Source organism: Gossypium hirsutum, chromosome A07 (assembly GCF_007990345.1).
Source record: "Gossypium hirsutum isolate 1008001.06 chromosome A07, Gossypium_hirsutum_v2.1, whole genome shotgun sequence".
NCBI classification, from domain to species: domain Eukaryota; kingdom Viridiplantae; phylum Streptophyta; class Magnoliopsida; order Malvales; family Malvaceae; genus Gossypium; species Gossypium hirsutum.
In genome coordinates, this window is record NC_053430.1 from 97,697,891 (window position 1) to 97,713,580 (window position 15,690).

The 15,690-nt window shown below is 31.1% G+C and overlaps 1 non-coding gene and 1 pseudogene across 1 annotated transcript; both read left to right on the forward strand.

Moving 5' to 3' along the window:
• The first annotated feature begins 6,919 nt into the window (after positions 1 to 6,919).
• Positions 6,920 to 7,026, forward strand: LOC121203909 (small nucleolar RNA R71). Its single transcript, XR_005898841.1, has one exon. It is a non-coding gene; the product is annotated as a small nucleolar RNA R71 (small nucleolar RNA).
• A 7,038-nt stretch (positions 7,027 to 14,064) lies between these two features.
• On the forward strand, positions 14,065 to 15,469 carry LOC121203780 (phenolic glucoside malonyltransferase 1-like; annotated as a pseudogene).
• Positions 15,470 to 15,690: the final 221 nt, after the last annotated feature.

Sequence of the window (15,690 nt, forward strand, 5' to 3'; positions counted from 1 at the left end):
AACGGTAAACTCCCTTTCCTTTTATTTTAATGACATTTGTATATGTTTGCAACAAGAAGAAAAGGTAAATAACTAATCACCTCTGTTTTCTTTGATAAACTGTTGTATTTTTATTATATATCTCCGTTTAAAAAACCGTAGCCCCTTTACATTGTTTCTATTCGGGCTTTTATAGCCTCATAAAATATCTTTACAGGTTTCGATTTTATTTCTTGCTATATTTGTTTCGTCTCTGTTGTATTTTTTTATTTAAGTTAAATTAAATATTAATATGTTAATAATATATTAATAATAGAATGAAGATTTGTCATAAAATATTAATAATAACACGTAGAAATCAATGTGATTATTATGTCCTAATCATAGTTAAGCATAAAACTAAAGGCAACTATATAACTACAAAAAGTAACCTAAAAAATTTAATATATTTAAATTAAAAAAGTAATAATATATTAATATATATTAATATATTAAGTATATTTTATACTCAACATTTTCTTTTAATATATTTAAAGTTTTAATATATTTAAATTTTTTAAATTTTTTTTAAATTTTAAATATATTAAAAAATCTTTTCTCTTTTCCTATTAAAAAAATATATTAAATATATTAACATTTTAAAATATATTTTTAAAAAATATATTGAATATATTAAAATTTTAAAATTTTTTATACTTAATATTTTTTAATATATTTAATTTTTTAAAATATATTAACTATTTTAAAATTTTAAAATTGGTTATACTTAACATTTTTTAATATATTTAATTTTTTAAAAGTTTTTTAAAGTTTTAAATATATTAAAAACTATTTTTTTTGTCTTTACCTATTAAAAATATATATTAAGTACATAAATTTATGAATGTGTACTAAAATTAAAAAAATTAATATATAAATTTATGAATACACCTAAAATTAAAAAATTATAACTAACACGTAGAGATTAATTTCATGTAAGAAAATAGTTAAAAAGGAATAATAATAACTAAATAGAGATCAGTTTCATGCAATCAAAATACGTTGAGCAAAGTAGTGCTTAGCAAGAAAAAAAGAGAAACTAAAATGATTGTTTTATTTAATTTATAATTAATTTTACTATTTCATTGATCCTCGATGAAGTGCGATCCGTATTTGCTCCAGAAGACATTTTGATATTTGCATAATATATAAAAAACATAAATACAATATAATTAATTATAATATTACAATAACTATAAAATATAAAAAAATAAAATAAAAATTTTAAGTAACTTACTTTTTTTTCCTCTTTTCTTTCTTCTGGAGGGGACCAAATCCACTTATATAACATTCATCCATTCTTTCTTTTTTTATTTATTAATATTTAAGTTTATAACTGCTCACATCGTTGATGTGACTAGTTATAATATATATTTTTAATTTTTAATTTAAATTTTTTCTTTTTAATATATATTTTTAAATAAATTTATTTTTTAATAAATAAATATTTTTTTAACAAATATATTTTTTAATTAATTCAAATTTCACTTTTTTTAAATAAAATATTATTTTTTAACTTTTAAATAGAATTTTAAAAAAGGTTTGAATATCTTTAAAAATAATTTAAAAATTATAATTTAAAATATTATAAAATAATTTTAAAATATTTAAAATATTATAAAATTAATAATAAATTTGAAAGGTCATATCTTTAAAATATTTAAATGTTTTATATTATTAAAAATAATATTTAATATTTAAAAAATATATTTAATATTTAAAAAATAATATTTAAAATTTTAAAAAATAAATTCAAAATTATATATTTAAAATTTTAAAAACTATATATTATAAACCATTTCAAATTTTTTAAAATTAATAATAAAAAATAAACAAAATAGATAAGGATAAAAACAAAACTTAGAAAAATGAAAAAAGAAAAAAAAAGAAAGAATGACAAAAGTTAAAAAAAGTAATAAAAAAAAAGTAACAGGGTGTCAGGCGAACTGGTGGCGCCAAATGAATTGGCTCCACCAGAAAATGGAAATGTTTTTTAAAAGTCCCCCATATTTTCTGAAATTGCAGTATTTCAGAAACTCTTTGGTTCCACCAACTTTTACAGTAGATTTTAGGTCATTTTTGTGCTTAATTAAAAAAATGAGTCATTTTGATAACTAATTAAATTTTTTGGGTTATTTTTATAAAAAAATGCGTGAATTACCATAAATGCTAGTATGTTTGGAAAACTACTTGATTAGAGTAGTTTTTCTAAAATTTATCGGATTAGGCAAAATTCAGAGAGAGAGAACGAAAACGAGTGTTTTCCATAATGCCTACACCGCACCCCAGCGGTCAAATTATAATGGCTCCCTCCCCCCAACGGCTATTTCAAAGAAATTTTAACCCCCCGTCTTTAATCGGGCCATACTTGAGAGATACGATATTTTTGCATATGGCCTGTATGGGTAGAGGGTGTAAATTGGACCCGCACTTATAAGCGCGTTGGTGGAAACATGGAGACCCGAGATGCACACATTTCATCTTACTATCACACTAAAGGATATACAGTTACAGCTTGGGTTACTGGTGGATGGGTCGGTAGTGATTGGGTCAATTGTTGCAGCTAATTGGAAAGATGTCTACGAGCAACTTTTAAGGAGGGTTTCCGACTCAATTTATAGAGCCCGGATAGATGTGAATTGGTTGAAAAGAAATTTTGTTGAGCTCAATGCAAAGTCGAGTAAAGTTGAAAGAGTGTCTATTGAAGTTTGGTTTGGTAAATTTTGACGTTTGACTAGTTAATTAAGGAAACAAGACTAAATCATAAAAGATGTAAAACTTAATCTCTATTGATTGCTATTAGCTAAAATGCATGTTTAATGTTTGTTTAAGGATCTAAATTGTAATTATACCCTTTTTAAGGTTAGTGGACGATTAGTGGAGGAAATTGAATTAAATATATATGTTTTGTAATATTAATTTTAAAAACTTAAAACAAGTAAAACAAGTCGTCGTCTTTTTTTTTGTTCTTCCATAGAAAAACCAAACATAAAAACACCATGGATAAAGCTTAAGGTTTGCCAAGCAAGGATTCATGCATGTAAGTGAATTTCTAACACGTTTTTCATAAATTTTATGTCTTTTAGGTCGTTGTAGCTTAATCTAGCTAGCCCAGGGGCTATTTTGAAATACTTTGAAAGTTTTGAAAATTTACCATTGATGTTCTTGAAGCTTTTTAGATGTTAATTCTTGAGTTTGAAGCTTGATGATGAAATAAGACTATTTTGTAAAGTGATTTTGAATAGTTTTTAAGTTTAGGGACTAAAATAATAAAATATTAAATTTAGCATGAAGTTCTTGTAAACTTTCATTAATTATAGGTTGTAAAAGAGTAAAGGTGAATTCGGCCTAAGGGTTTTGGGCTTAATTTTGAAAAAAAATTAAGTTTCAATTTAGGGACTAAAGTGAATAAAAGGTAAAAGTTTAGGGAAAATTGCTAAGTAGTCCTCAGTGTGGTGTTTGTTGTTTTTTCATTTAGGTTAGTTCTTATTAGGTTATTTTTTATTGATAATTACTTATGTTTGTATTAAGTGTATATATGTTGGCATGATTGTTGAAATAAATGTTGAAGTGGATATTGAAGGACTAAATTGTAAAGTATAGCAATTTACCTGTTTGGAAATGAATTTAGAGTTGATATAAAATGCATATGATCATGCTGAATATGGTATTATGTTATAATGATGGAAAGAGTATGAGAATTAAGGCCCATGTGAGCTTAATGAATGATTAAGATACAAATGACATGTCATTAGGGTTTATCAAGCAATATGTGCTAGTGATTATATTGATCAGGTACTATGTATCAGTGACCATATTATTAGGTACTTTGTACCGGTGTTATATTTATGGTTCATGTGCATACCATGTTCATAGATAGTATGGAATGATGTACTAACCTATTTGGTTATGTTGTGAAAGGTATAAGGTGATTATAGAATGATAAGTATGTATGTTATTTGCATTAAGTAAATTATGAAATGGCAAGTACGTTGTGTTTAAATTTTATACAAACTTATTAAGCTTTAAGTAAGCTTAACTTGTTTCATTTTCATTTTCTTCCTTGTAGATTGTCAGATTCGTGTTATCAATTGGATCGTCTTTGGAGAATCACACTATCTGTCAACTCTTTTGGTAGATTTTTATCCATTTTGGAATAGGTTATAAGTGGCATGTAAATAGGTGTTTTGGTTACAAATGTATATATATGCAAGTTGTGGGTTGAAATAGTACATGAATGTTAAAATGGTATTTTGGCTAAGTTGGTAGCTTTATGGATATGAAAGTCTATTTATATGAAATTCTTTGATCTTGCTTTATAGGTTATAAGGTACTATGGATTGGGTAGGTATTGCATTTAAATGCATTAGATGTTATATGTTTGAGCTCTTATGTAACACTTTGGGTGAAGTATATTTTGAATTGGTTAAGTTAGGTTATGTGGTCCATAAGGTAAGGTTATGGTAAGTGTTTATAAATACTATGTTTTGGTATTTGAAATGATGATTATGTAAGAATGTTTAGGTATGTAATTTTTGGTATGAATGATAATGAATGTGTGATTGTAAATGGTTCAATTGAGGTGCCAAGTGTGGTATATTGGTTAGGCATTTAGGATGGATGTTTTAAGGTATGGTTTTGGTATTTTTTTTAATGTTTTTGAGTAGGTTGATTAATGGTTAAATGCTTGCTTGTGGCTTAAGTGAACTTAGGATGTTGTTGCTTGGTTTAGAAGGTATTTTAGGTGCACACTGTCTAATACACGGTCTGCCACACGACAATGTGCCACGTATAGGCATATGGCATGGCAATGTGGTTTATTTAATTTAGGTGCTAATTGGTCCACACGGCTACAATTTGTTACATGGCCTGGCAACACAGCCATGTGACCCAGTTTTACACGAGTTTAGTCTGCTTCACGGCTTAGGCACACAACTATGTCTTCTAGCATCACCGGGCATCAATCAGCCTGTTACATGGCCTGGCCACCCGACAATGTGACTCATGTTTTTACTTTTTACCTATTATTTCATAAAAGTTTCAAATTAGTCATGATTTGTTTCTGAGTTGGTTTAAGAGCTTCGTAAGCTCAATTAAAGCTTGATTTTGGTTGTAAATCATATTACAATAATGTGGTTGAATTCTTAATGTTTCAATTTTATATTTAAGTTGAACTCTTGGATGATAGATGTTGTTAACTGTTGTAACATCTTGTGGCTTGGGTCCAACAACCAGACCAGGTTAGGTGTGTTACAAGGTTATTAAACTTCTATGGTTAATATATGTTCGTGCTACTAGACGTGTCCAACAATTTTCTAAACTTCACCATTAACTTCAATCGTCGTTCATGACTATCGTTGCCCTTCCAATTGATTCCACTTCTTCTGGGATCTCGCCATTTATCACATTCCTTTGTAATTTGGTTTTCTACACCAACACAACTGAAGAGATATCCTCGATCGAGGATGTTATAGGTTAAACATAACATTCCTCCCCTATTGATCCCTCACTTTGGGAATTAAGGCTACATTTGAAAGCTTCTATTTTGTCATCAATTTTTATAATAAACTCGTTTTGCTCGAGATCGGTAGTCGATTTAAAAGTGGCCAAAAATGGCCTACCCAATAGAATGGGGATTTCCCAATTTTCCTTAAAGTCAAGGACTACAAAAGTTTATGAGGATTATGAATCCCTAGCTTAACTAATACATTCTCAAGTACACCTTTCGAGTGCACTAAGGATCTATCGGCAAGCTGTAGCATTATTGAGGTGTTCTTGAGATCCTCGAGTCTGAGGTTTCGATTGATCGATAGGGGCATTAAATTTATGCTAGCCCCTAAATCGTAGAGGGCTTTGCTAAAGTGTTGATCCCCTATCTCTATTGGAATTGTGAAACTACTTGGATCTTTTAATCTTAGGGTATCTTATTTGTGATTAGCATGCTACAATAAAGCATCAATGTCAATTTGCTCGCCCTTTTTTATTTTCCTATGTTGTTTCATAATTTCTTTTAGGTACTTGGAATATTTTGGAATTTTATTGATAAGTTCTAAGAGCGGTAGTTTGACATTGAGGGATTTAAATAAATTCAGAAAACATAAAAAATCTTTCTCATCCCTCTTTTACTTGTCTTCTAGTCTCGTCGAAAACAGTGTCATCTTTGTGCTTTGAGTTGAGACTACTGGATCAGGAACCGGTTCATCTACCTCCTCGATTGGCTCTTGATCCTCGACTTCTTCCTTCTCCGTGTATTCATCGACGTCTTCGGGAATCACTTCCTCTTCATGAATGGGCTTGCTTAGCAAGACTTCAATTCCTTGCCTGATCGCAATGTAATCGCCTTTATGTGCTCCTTTCCATCTCTTCGAGGATTATTCTCCGTATTGATGGGGAGACTCTGACCATTTTGTTTTTGAAACATCAATATGAACTGGCTCATTTGGTGGTAAAGGATTTCTATTAAGGATTTGAGTCGTCCACATGTAGCTTGGTTTCTTCCCCACTTGAGGTTTAGATGATCCACTGAACCAAGATTATTGGTATTTGAATAGGGATCTCAACCCCTATTAGCTACATAATTTGCTTCTTCTGGTTGGTCCTCATAATTTGGCTTCATTCTTCTTGGCTTGACAAGCGTCTCCAAACGATTGAGCTTCTATAAGATTCGTTGGAATCTGTCATCGTTGTTTTCTTTGTTCACCTTTTCATTGTTTGAGGCTTTGATTTGTACATAAACCTGTCATTGGGCCACATGTTCGAGTTCATAGTCACATCCTCTATGATTTTGTAGGCTCGTTTGTACGTATGAAACGTGAGAGATCCATCGAATGCTTCGTCTAAGCTAGATTTAATGTGTCCGTCAATACCGTTATAGAAAATTTGTATTTGGAGCCATGCTTGTAGTCCATGGTGTGGGCACTTCCTCAGCATTGTCTTGAAATTCTCCCACTCCTAGTACAGGGTCTCACATTCGTATTGGTTAAAGTTGGTGATTTCTCACCTGAGTTGAATGGTTCTACTTACCAGGAAAAATTTATAAAGAATTTTTTCTACTAGATCGTTCCACGTAGTAATGGAACCCGATTCTAATGAGTCTAACCAATCGGCCGCATTGTCACACATATAAAATGGAAATAATCGAAGACTCATAGCATCATCATATGCCCCGTTGTACTTGAAGGTGTCATAGAGTTGTAAGAACCGCTTCATGTGTTGGTTATGGTCTTCCACCATGTTCTCCTTGAATTGTAGCATTTTCTGGATCATTTGAATCGTGATCGTCTTTATTTCAAAATTATTGGTATTGATTGTTGACCGTTTTATGCTTCCTTGCACCGCATCTAGTGTAGGTAGGGCATACACGCACAACGTCTTTTACTCCATTAAACATCTTTCTAGTTATTTCCTTATCACTCTTGTGGATCTTCAAATAACAGATTTTCCTGGGGTAAATTAATTATCGCGGGTGAATCGGCGTTCATCATTTGAGGATTACCCTTAAAAATTTGCACCAGATCTAGGTATGGTTCGATTGGAGTGCTGGAGCTTCGAGTCATAAACGACCTGAAAAGAAAATAAAAATAAGTAAACAAAGATTAAATATTGTATCTATAAGTTTTAATGTTCCTACTTATCTTATTAATTGTAAAAAAAAATATTTTCAAGATTTATTGTCGAAACATCCCCAACAACGGCGCCGACAACTTGGCCGCATCATTTATAGTAAAATATAACACCAAAAATATGTAACAATTAAAAACGACAGTGTCCACAAGTGCACGAGTCAAATGGTAATATAGATTAGTTATAACGAAACACTTGGAAGTATTCCGAGGGTCATATCTAAAGGAGGATGAAATAAATCTACAAAATCCTTTTTACAATAATAATTCTAAACCAATAAAAAAGAGATTAATAGTAATTCTAAGTATTACTAATTAATTCCTATATTACGATAAACCATAAAAGAGATTAATAAGATAAATTCAATAAGGAAAATAAATAAATAAGAAAAAAATAAAAAATCACTAAAATCACTAAACCAATTAGGAAGATTAACTCGCCTTAGGATTTGTAATTAACTTCAGATTAGTGTTCTAGGGTGGATTAGCTACCAATTAACCGATTATTACTTCCCGGCCACTATCTAATTAATAGATTGCTTGATACTTGTTTATTTCCCGATCTCACTTTCTCAACCAAGATAAATTATGACTTACTTGGTTCGACTTATCTCCCGACCTCATCTAGCCTATGATAACTTCCTAGGGTTGTCAAGCCTAGTGGTTTAAGGGACACGTAATCTATACCACTAACCCTCTCGGTAAAACCCTAAATCCTTCGTTAATTAAATACTCATCCACTCGTTCATCTCTTGATGACGTTACGAACTAACTAAAAAACGACAAAGGCAAGCGCACCTATTGAATGGTAGTATAGCTATAGTGAGTCAGGAATATCGTATCCACGAGGACTAAAAGTACTAGTAGTTACTATCTTTTTATTATTTAGCCGAATAAATTGAAGGGATTATTTTAAAGTCTAAATTTAACTAAACTAATTACTAAGCGACAGAGAGCGAATTGGGAAAATAATCAAAGAAAACCGATGAGAGAGACAATACCCAGGAAAGAATCCACCTAGACTTCACTTATTATTCTAAATCTGAATTAGACGATTTATTCACTTGACTTGATCCATAGAAATCCCTAAATTATATTAATATCTCTTTCGAGAGTAAAAATAACTGACTCTAGGTTGATTAATTAAAAATCTCTTTAACTACACTTAAACAGGGACTTTTTGTAACACTCCTAACATGTATCCGTAGCCGAAACAAGGTTTCGGAGCATTACTCGGAGTTACATATCATTTAGCAAAAATTTCCGTTAAATACTTACCGATTCAATGCATCATATAGATAAATATATTATCATTCAATCAATAGCTTGACACTTGTCTTAGCATCAATCAACATTGTTAGTATACTTACGCATATTTTATATAAATTCAACATTGATATACTTATTTTCTCAACACGTCACACTTGAGTTCAATAATTGTCTCCACCTACATAATTTCCTTGTATCAATAAATCAAAGATAATCATATATGTGCATGTCATGAAATATATCACTCTCTTACCAATTAAAATAATTTATTTCATTATATTAAAATTTCATTAACCATAATTTCCATATATTTCACGTATATTTATTCCGATAATAATTCATATCAAACTTAACATAAATCAAATTCTATATGCACATACTTTCCACACCATGTGTCCATATAACATGTACAAATCATTATATATATACTTCAAGCATATATGGTAATAGTTCATTTCGTATTCATATTGTTTCATATTATACGAATGTACTAATATTTCACATTCAACCCAATATAACATACAATTTAACATATTTCATGATTTACAATTCCATTGCTTACACCTTTTCTTCTATAAGAAACTAGACTCAATAAGCTTTAATTTCATGTTTTATTCAACCTCTAATTCAACTTCCATAATTTTTGGTGATTTTTCAAAGTTAGCTTACTGCTGCTGTCCAAAACTGTTTTAGTGCAAGATATTATTTACCATGTTTATAACACCCTTATTCCCTTTCTCTAAAATATTTTCCATCACTTTCTACTATTTCCCTTCACTAACTCATCAAGATCATAGAACCTTATATAAGAAGACTCTACTATAACATTATTTCTATGTTTTGTCAATAATAACAAACTTAAAAATATATTGAAATATTGATGTACTTACTTTATTCTATTGATTCCAATCTTTAATTTGATTTTCTCTCTCTTCCAGCTTCTATTCCTTGAATCTAATTTGATATTCTAACTTTTCATAGTCTCCTTAACATTTTTCTCCCTTGGTAGCTATGAAAATTCTTTTGATTTCTAGGTGAAAATGGTGAATTTTTCGTAGAAGGACTAAATTGTAAAGAATGAAAAGTTTCTTTCTTCTCTTCTCTTCTTCCTAATGTGAATGCATGGAAAATGGATGAGAATTTTCTCATCTTTCTTTCTTTATATATACTAATAAAATAATAAAATATCATATAAAAAATCAAATTAAAATATTAATAACTAATATTTAATTAATTAATTAATCTAAAATATCTCCAACATCATCATTACTTTCTAGATTTCTCTCTCTTCCAATTGACCATTTTGCCCTTTGTGATCTTTTAAAATTCCATTATTGAGTCATCATTTAATTTTGGTAAAATTACAATTTAGTCCCTCATAATTCTTCACCTATTCAATTTGGTCCTAATTCATCAATTTTTCCTTGGTTTCTAGATCCTTTTTCACTATTAGCCCTTCAAATTTTTTATATTTACACTTTAATCCCCCAAATTTTAAGTATTTACTCTTGGGCCAAAAAAATTTTCTTACTTCTACAATTTAGTCCTTTCTTGAATCAATATGTCATAATATACTTCCCAGTGACATAACTCAATTTTCCTTTTCTTGTCTCTTTATTTCCTTATTTTACTATATTAAGAGTAATATCTTACTGTATAAATTTTCGGGGTGTTACACTTTTACTCCACTGAATAAGCACATCAATCATGAATTAATATCCTGAAAACATTAAACATGAAGGTAAGTAAACATAATTGAGATCAAGAACAAATATTTATCATGTAATTCAGAAAAATCAAATAATAAGATCTATCATATGTTTCATCTTTCCTAGGTATTTAGGGAATTTAGTTCATACTTGAGAAGGAAAACATCACAAAAATAGGAAAACAACAAAATATAAAGAAACAGAAAAACTTCCAAAGAAATTGAATGGAAATCTTCAGTCTTGAAGGAGATCCTGCTTCTGAGTTGAGTCTGTCGACATTCTTCGAGTAATTTCAGCGTTCTACTCTGCATGTTCCCTTTAGGACCTTTTCTAGTGTGTATTTATAGACTTTAGAATGCTCAGAAACCCTAAAAATTGGGTTTTTCCGCGTAACAAAGAAGTAGGGTACAAAATAGACACGGACTGGCACATGGGCATGTGGCCAGCCATATGGAAATGCCCAGGCCGTGTGGATCCTGAAAACAGCTATTTTTGCCCGATTTTGGGTCATTTTTCGCTCCTTTCGCTCCCCTATGCTCACCTAAGTATAGAAACATGAATTTAAAAGATTAGGAGCATCAAATTCACTAATTCATATAATAAATCATCCAAAAACGCATCAAGAATGGGGTTAAAAATATGTTACTTTTATGGCTTATCATCTCCCTTAAGAGATTTAACCACTCATATTTTCATAATCTCTATCTCAAATGAATAAATCATGTAAAGTACACAATTGAATTTGAAGAGAAAAGAGATTTGAATAATATTAGATTGATATCGAATGGAGAATAGAGTAGCAAATCGGTTGATTGGAATAATGAAATAGATTGAATGCAAAGAAAAGATAAACTGAAGTACTTAAATGATTTAAATAAACTCCTAAATCAAAACCGATTCCAAGACGAAAAACAAATAGATAAGAAAAACCCAAAGAAAATTAATCTAATCCTACTCCTAAACTATTAGGGTTTTTTAGTGCGTCTAGGATGACTTAGTTACATAAAAACCCTAATGTCTTATTTATAGAAGTGTTGGCAGCCCAAATTAGGTCTTCGACACGTCCTAAATTTTCGTATAAAATTGATTGTGCGGAAGAAAAAAACCCCAATATACTTGGGCAGGAAGTTGACCTATGTCACACCATGCAAGGGCTATAGCACAACATGACATGCAATTTATGCTTTGTATGGTTCGTTTTGTGCTTTGACATCCCAAGAAACTTTTGCATCACTTGTCCCTTCCTTCCACGTCAATTGGGCCTATAAATATTCATCTTACACACTCAACTAAACATATTAGTACTACCTAATGCCTGTGTCGGCCTTTTGGGTCATAGCACTTATAAAATGTTTTAAAAACACTTATTTTATTAATATTTAATCCTAGGTACTAAATACTGAAAATGTGAAATAAAATACTAAATTTCATAGAAAATAAGCTACTCAAGTGCAAAAATGACCCAAATTAACTACTACATTTGACGACAGGTCAACTATGTGGGACATTGATGCCGAGATGGATTCTATGAAATCCAATACAGTGTGAGAACTTGTAGATTTATAGGTTGAGATTAAACTCATAGGGTGTAAGTGGATATACAAGAAGAAGAGAAATGTGGAAGGGAAAATGGAAACACATAAAGCTAGACTTTTAGGGTAGGGTTACACATAGAAAGAAGTCATCGATTGTGATGCGACCTTCTCTCTGGTAGCCATGCTCAAGTCTATCTGTATACTCTTATCCATTGCAGCTGCTCTCGATTATGTGATCTAACAAATGGATGTTAAGACAACATTCTTGAATAGCTATCTTGATTAGACCATTTACATGGCTCAACCCACTGACTATGTTGTCAAAGGGAAGGAGCAGAAAGTTTGAAAATTGCTAAGATCCATTTATGGACTTTAGTAGGGATCCCGCTCATGGAATAAAAGATTTGATCCAATGATAAAAAATTTGGGGTTTGAGCAAAACGATAATGAATCTTGTGTTTATAAGCGTATAAAAGATAAAAAAGTGGTCTTCCTTTTTTTATATGTCGATGATATTCTACTTATCAGAAACGATGTAAGAGAATTGTCTTCGGTTAAACTATGGTTAGCTTAATAGTTTAGCATGAAGGACTTCAGTGAAGCTAGTTATATTCTTGGAATTTGAATCCTTAAGAATCAAAAAAATAAAATGATAACTCTATTACAAGCTTCATACATCGATAAGGTACTGAAACAATTTACAATTACTGATGCAAAGTTAGGCGCTCAGCCGACTGCATCGGGTTTTCATCTTTCTTTCGATAATTGTCCTAAAATAGAAGAAGAAAGAGAGCATATGAGTAAGGTTTCATATTGTTCGGTAGTTGAAAGCGTTATGTATATGCTTTACACATGTCCAAATATCAATTTAGTCGAAGGAATAGTAAATACGGTAAAAGTAGCTTCTGAATATAACCTTGCGAATCTGTTTGCTAAGACTCTTGTAACTAGGAGTTTTAACAAACATGTCGATGATATATGAATGTGAATTATGAAATATTTACTTCACTAAGGCAAGTGAGAGGTTGTTGGGAAATTTATCTATATTGTAGTAAACATATAACTGTTTTCTATATATTTGACCAATGAATAAATAAATAAAGTTAATTTCACATTTCACTATTATGTCTTTTGTGTTTTCTCTCTTTCATATTTTGCATGGATAGCGAAATTGTGACAAACAAATATTAGATCATTAATTGTCTAAGTTCAAACTGGTAATAAATGACACTTTAAGAACGTTTATAATGCGAGAAAGACAACTTACTTCGATAGATAATTTAAATGAGTCTATAATCCTGTAAAAGAATCAAAATGAAAATTTGGTACAAATACTTAGAAAGGTTATTATGTTGTCTCCAAATCCAATTGGAGAGATGACTAGTCTTGGCTATTGGAGCAGTTGACTCCACGAGTAGATATATAGATGTATTCATTGGAAGAATTATACTTTGGACTGGACCCAAAATGAACATTTGGTTCAAATACTTAGAAAGGTTATTATGTCTTCTCTAAATCCAATTGGGGAGATAACTAGTCTTGGTTATCGGAGCAGTTGACTTCACGGATAGAAATATAGATGTATTCATTGGAAGAATTATACTTTGGACTGGACCCAAGATGAATTAATTCTTCATCTATTTATGAATTAATTTACTTGCGACATTCATGGTGTGATTAAGTACAAATAAAAAAATACTCCACTTAACACGCTCTAATAATCATTATCACATTTAAGGCCCTCTTAGACTGATGTTTACTTAGTGCCTTTAACTTTTTTTTTATCTTACGCTACGATATTTAATCTCACCATCATTGTTGTTTTTCCATTAACCATAGGTAAATACATCGGTTTTTGGTTATAAATATATTTTGTTGATGCATATGGTCTTCCATAATCAACGAAACAAAATGGATATTCTTAAGGTGACCCAAGTTACCCCAACCTTTAACTCACCAGAATCAATGACTGAGTTCCATCTTCCACTCACTTTATACGGCATATTTTGGTTCAAGCTTTCTCCTATTGAGTGCCTTTTCTTTTACCAACTTGACAAGTTAACCTCTGCCTGTTTCAACTCAGTTATCCTCCCAAAACTCAAGCGCTCTATTTCTCTCACGCTCGTCCGTTACCTCTCCCTTGCTGACAATCTCAAGTGGCCACCAAATGAACCTAAACCCATCATTTTATACACTCTAAACGATGGATTTTCCCTTACAGTTTCCCACTCCGATGTCGACTTTAACATCCTTTCTAGCAGTGGGGTCTATGACGCTGCTGAGTTGCATCCTCTCAAACCTGACCTCATAACTTTAGATGTTTCGGCATCAGCTATAGCTGTGCAAGCCCTTTTTTCCCAAATAAAGGGTTTGGATAGGAATCACAGCTCACCATGCAATTCTTGATGGCCAAACCACAACCATGTTCATCAAATCTTGGGCATACATATACAAGCAAGGCAATGACGAGAACTCACCTTTGCCACCTAAGCTAACACCAGTTTTTGGCAGGTTTGTTGTCAAAGGTCTTGATGGACTTGACATGTTATATTTGAACCAGTGGTGAGCTAGTAGCTGGTCAGATTCAGATACAAGTAAGAAAAGCCTGAAAATCATAAGCGTAAGAGGAGGAGGAGCGTCAGATCTAGTTTGAGCAACGTTTGAGATTACTCGTGAAGATTTCAAAAAGTTAAGAGAAAGGGTGTTATCTAAACTATCAGATAGTGGGAAAGAAGTGCATCTATCAACTTTTGTTCCTTCATTTGCTTATGTAATAACTTGCATGGTGAAAGCTAGAGGAGGAGATGGAGATAGAAAGTTGCTTTCGGATTCACAGCTGATTGCAGGCCACGATTAAACCCTCCTGTCTCACAAAACTATTTTGGAAACTGTAATAGAACTAAATTTGAAGTGGCGAAAGCAAGGGATTTCATTGATGAAATCCAGTTTGTGTTTGGTGTTCAGAAAGTAAGTGGGATGGTCAAAGCTTTAATGGAGAGATGGATTCTTGAAGGAATGGAAAAGTTCCTTTCTTTTGTTTTAGATGTTATTACTGACTCAAAGCTTCAACTTATAACTGTTACAGGGCCTCTTCGATTTGGTGTTTATGAATAGATTTTGGATGGGGCAAACATCATAAGGTGGTAATTGTTTCCACTGATAAGAATGGAGCTTTTTCCATGGCAGAAAATAGAGATGGGAGTGAGGGGTTGAAATTGGTTTGGCTTTGAATAAACATTAGATGAACAATTTTTCTTGGTTGTTTACGAGATATGTTAACGTGAGGTTCAAAGGAGGCATGTTTGGATATAACTGAGGGTTTATTTTAGTTTATTTTGTTATTTTTATTTTGTAATGATATTTTATTAATATTATATTCAAACTAGCAAAAAGATAATATATGAAAACCATGCTTGATATTATGTTATTTTTCATTAAAGTAGAGGTCGATTGCTCCACTTTTCTCCAAATAATTGAGTGGTGAGTGTATTTTACTAAATAATTTTTTAGGGTAAATTACACTAATAGTCACTCAAT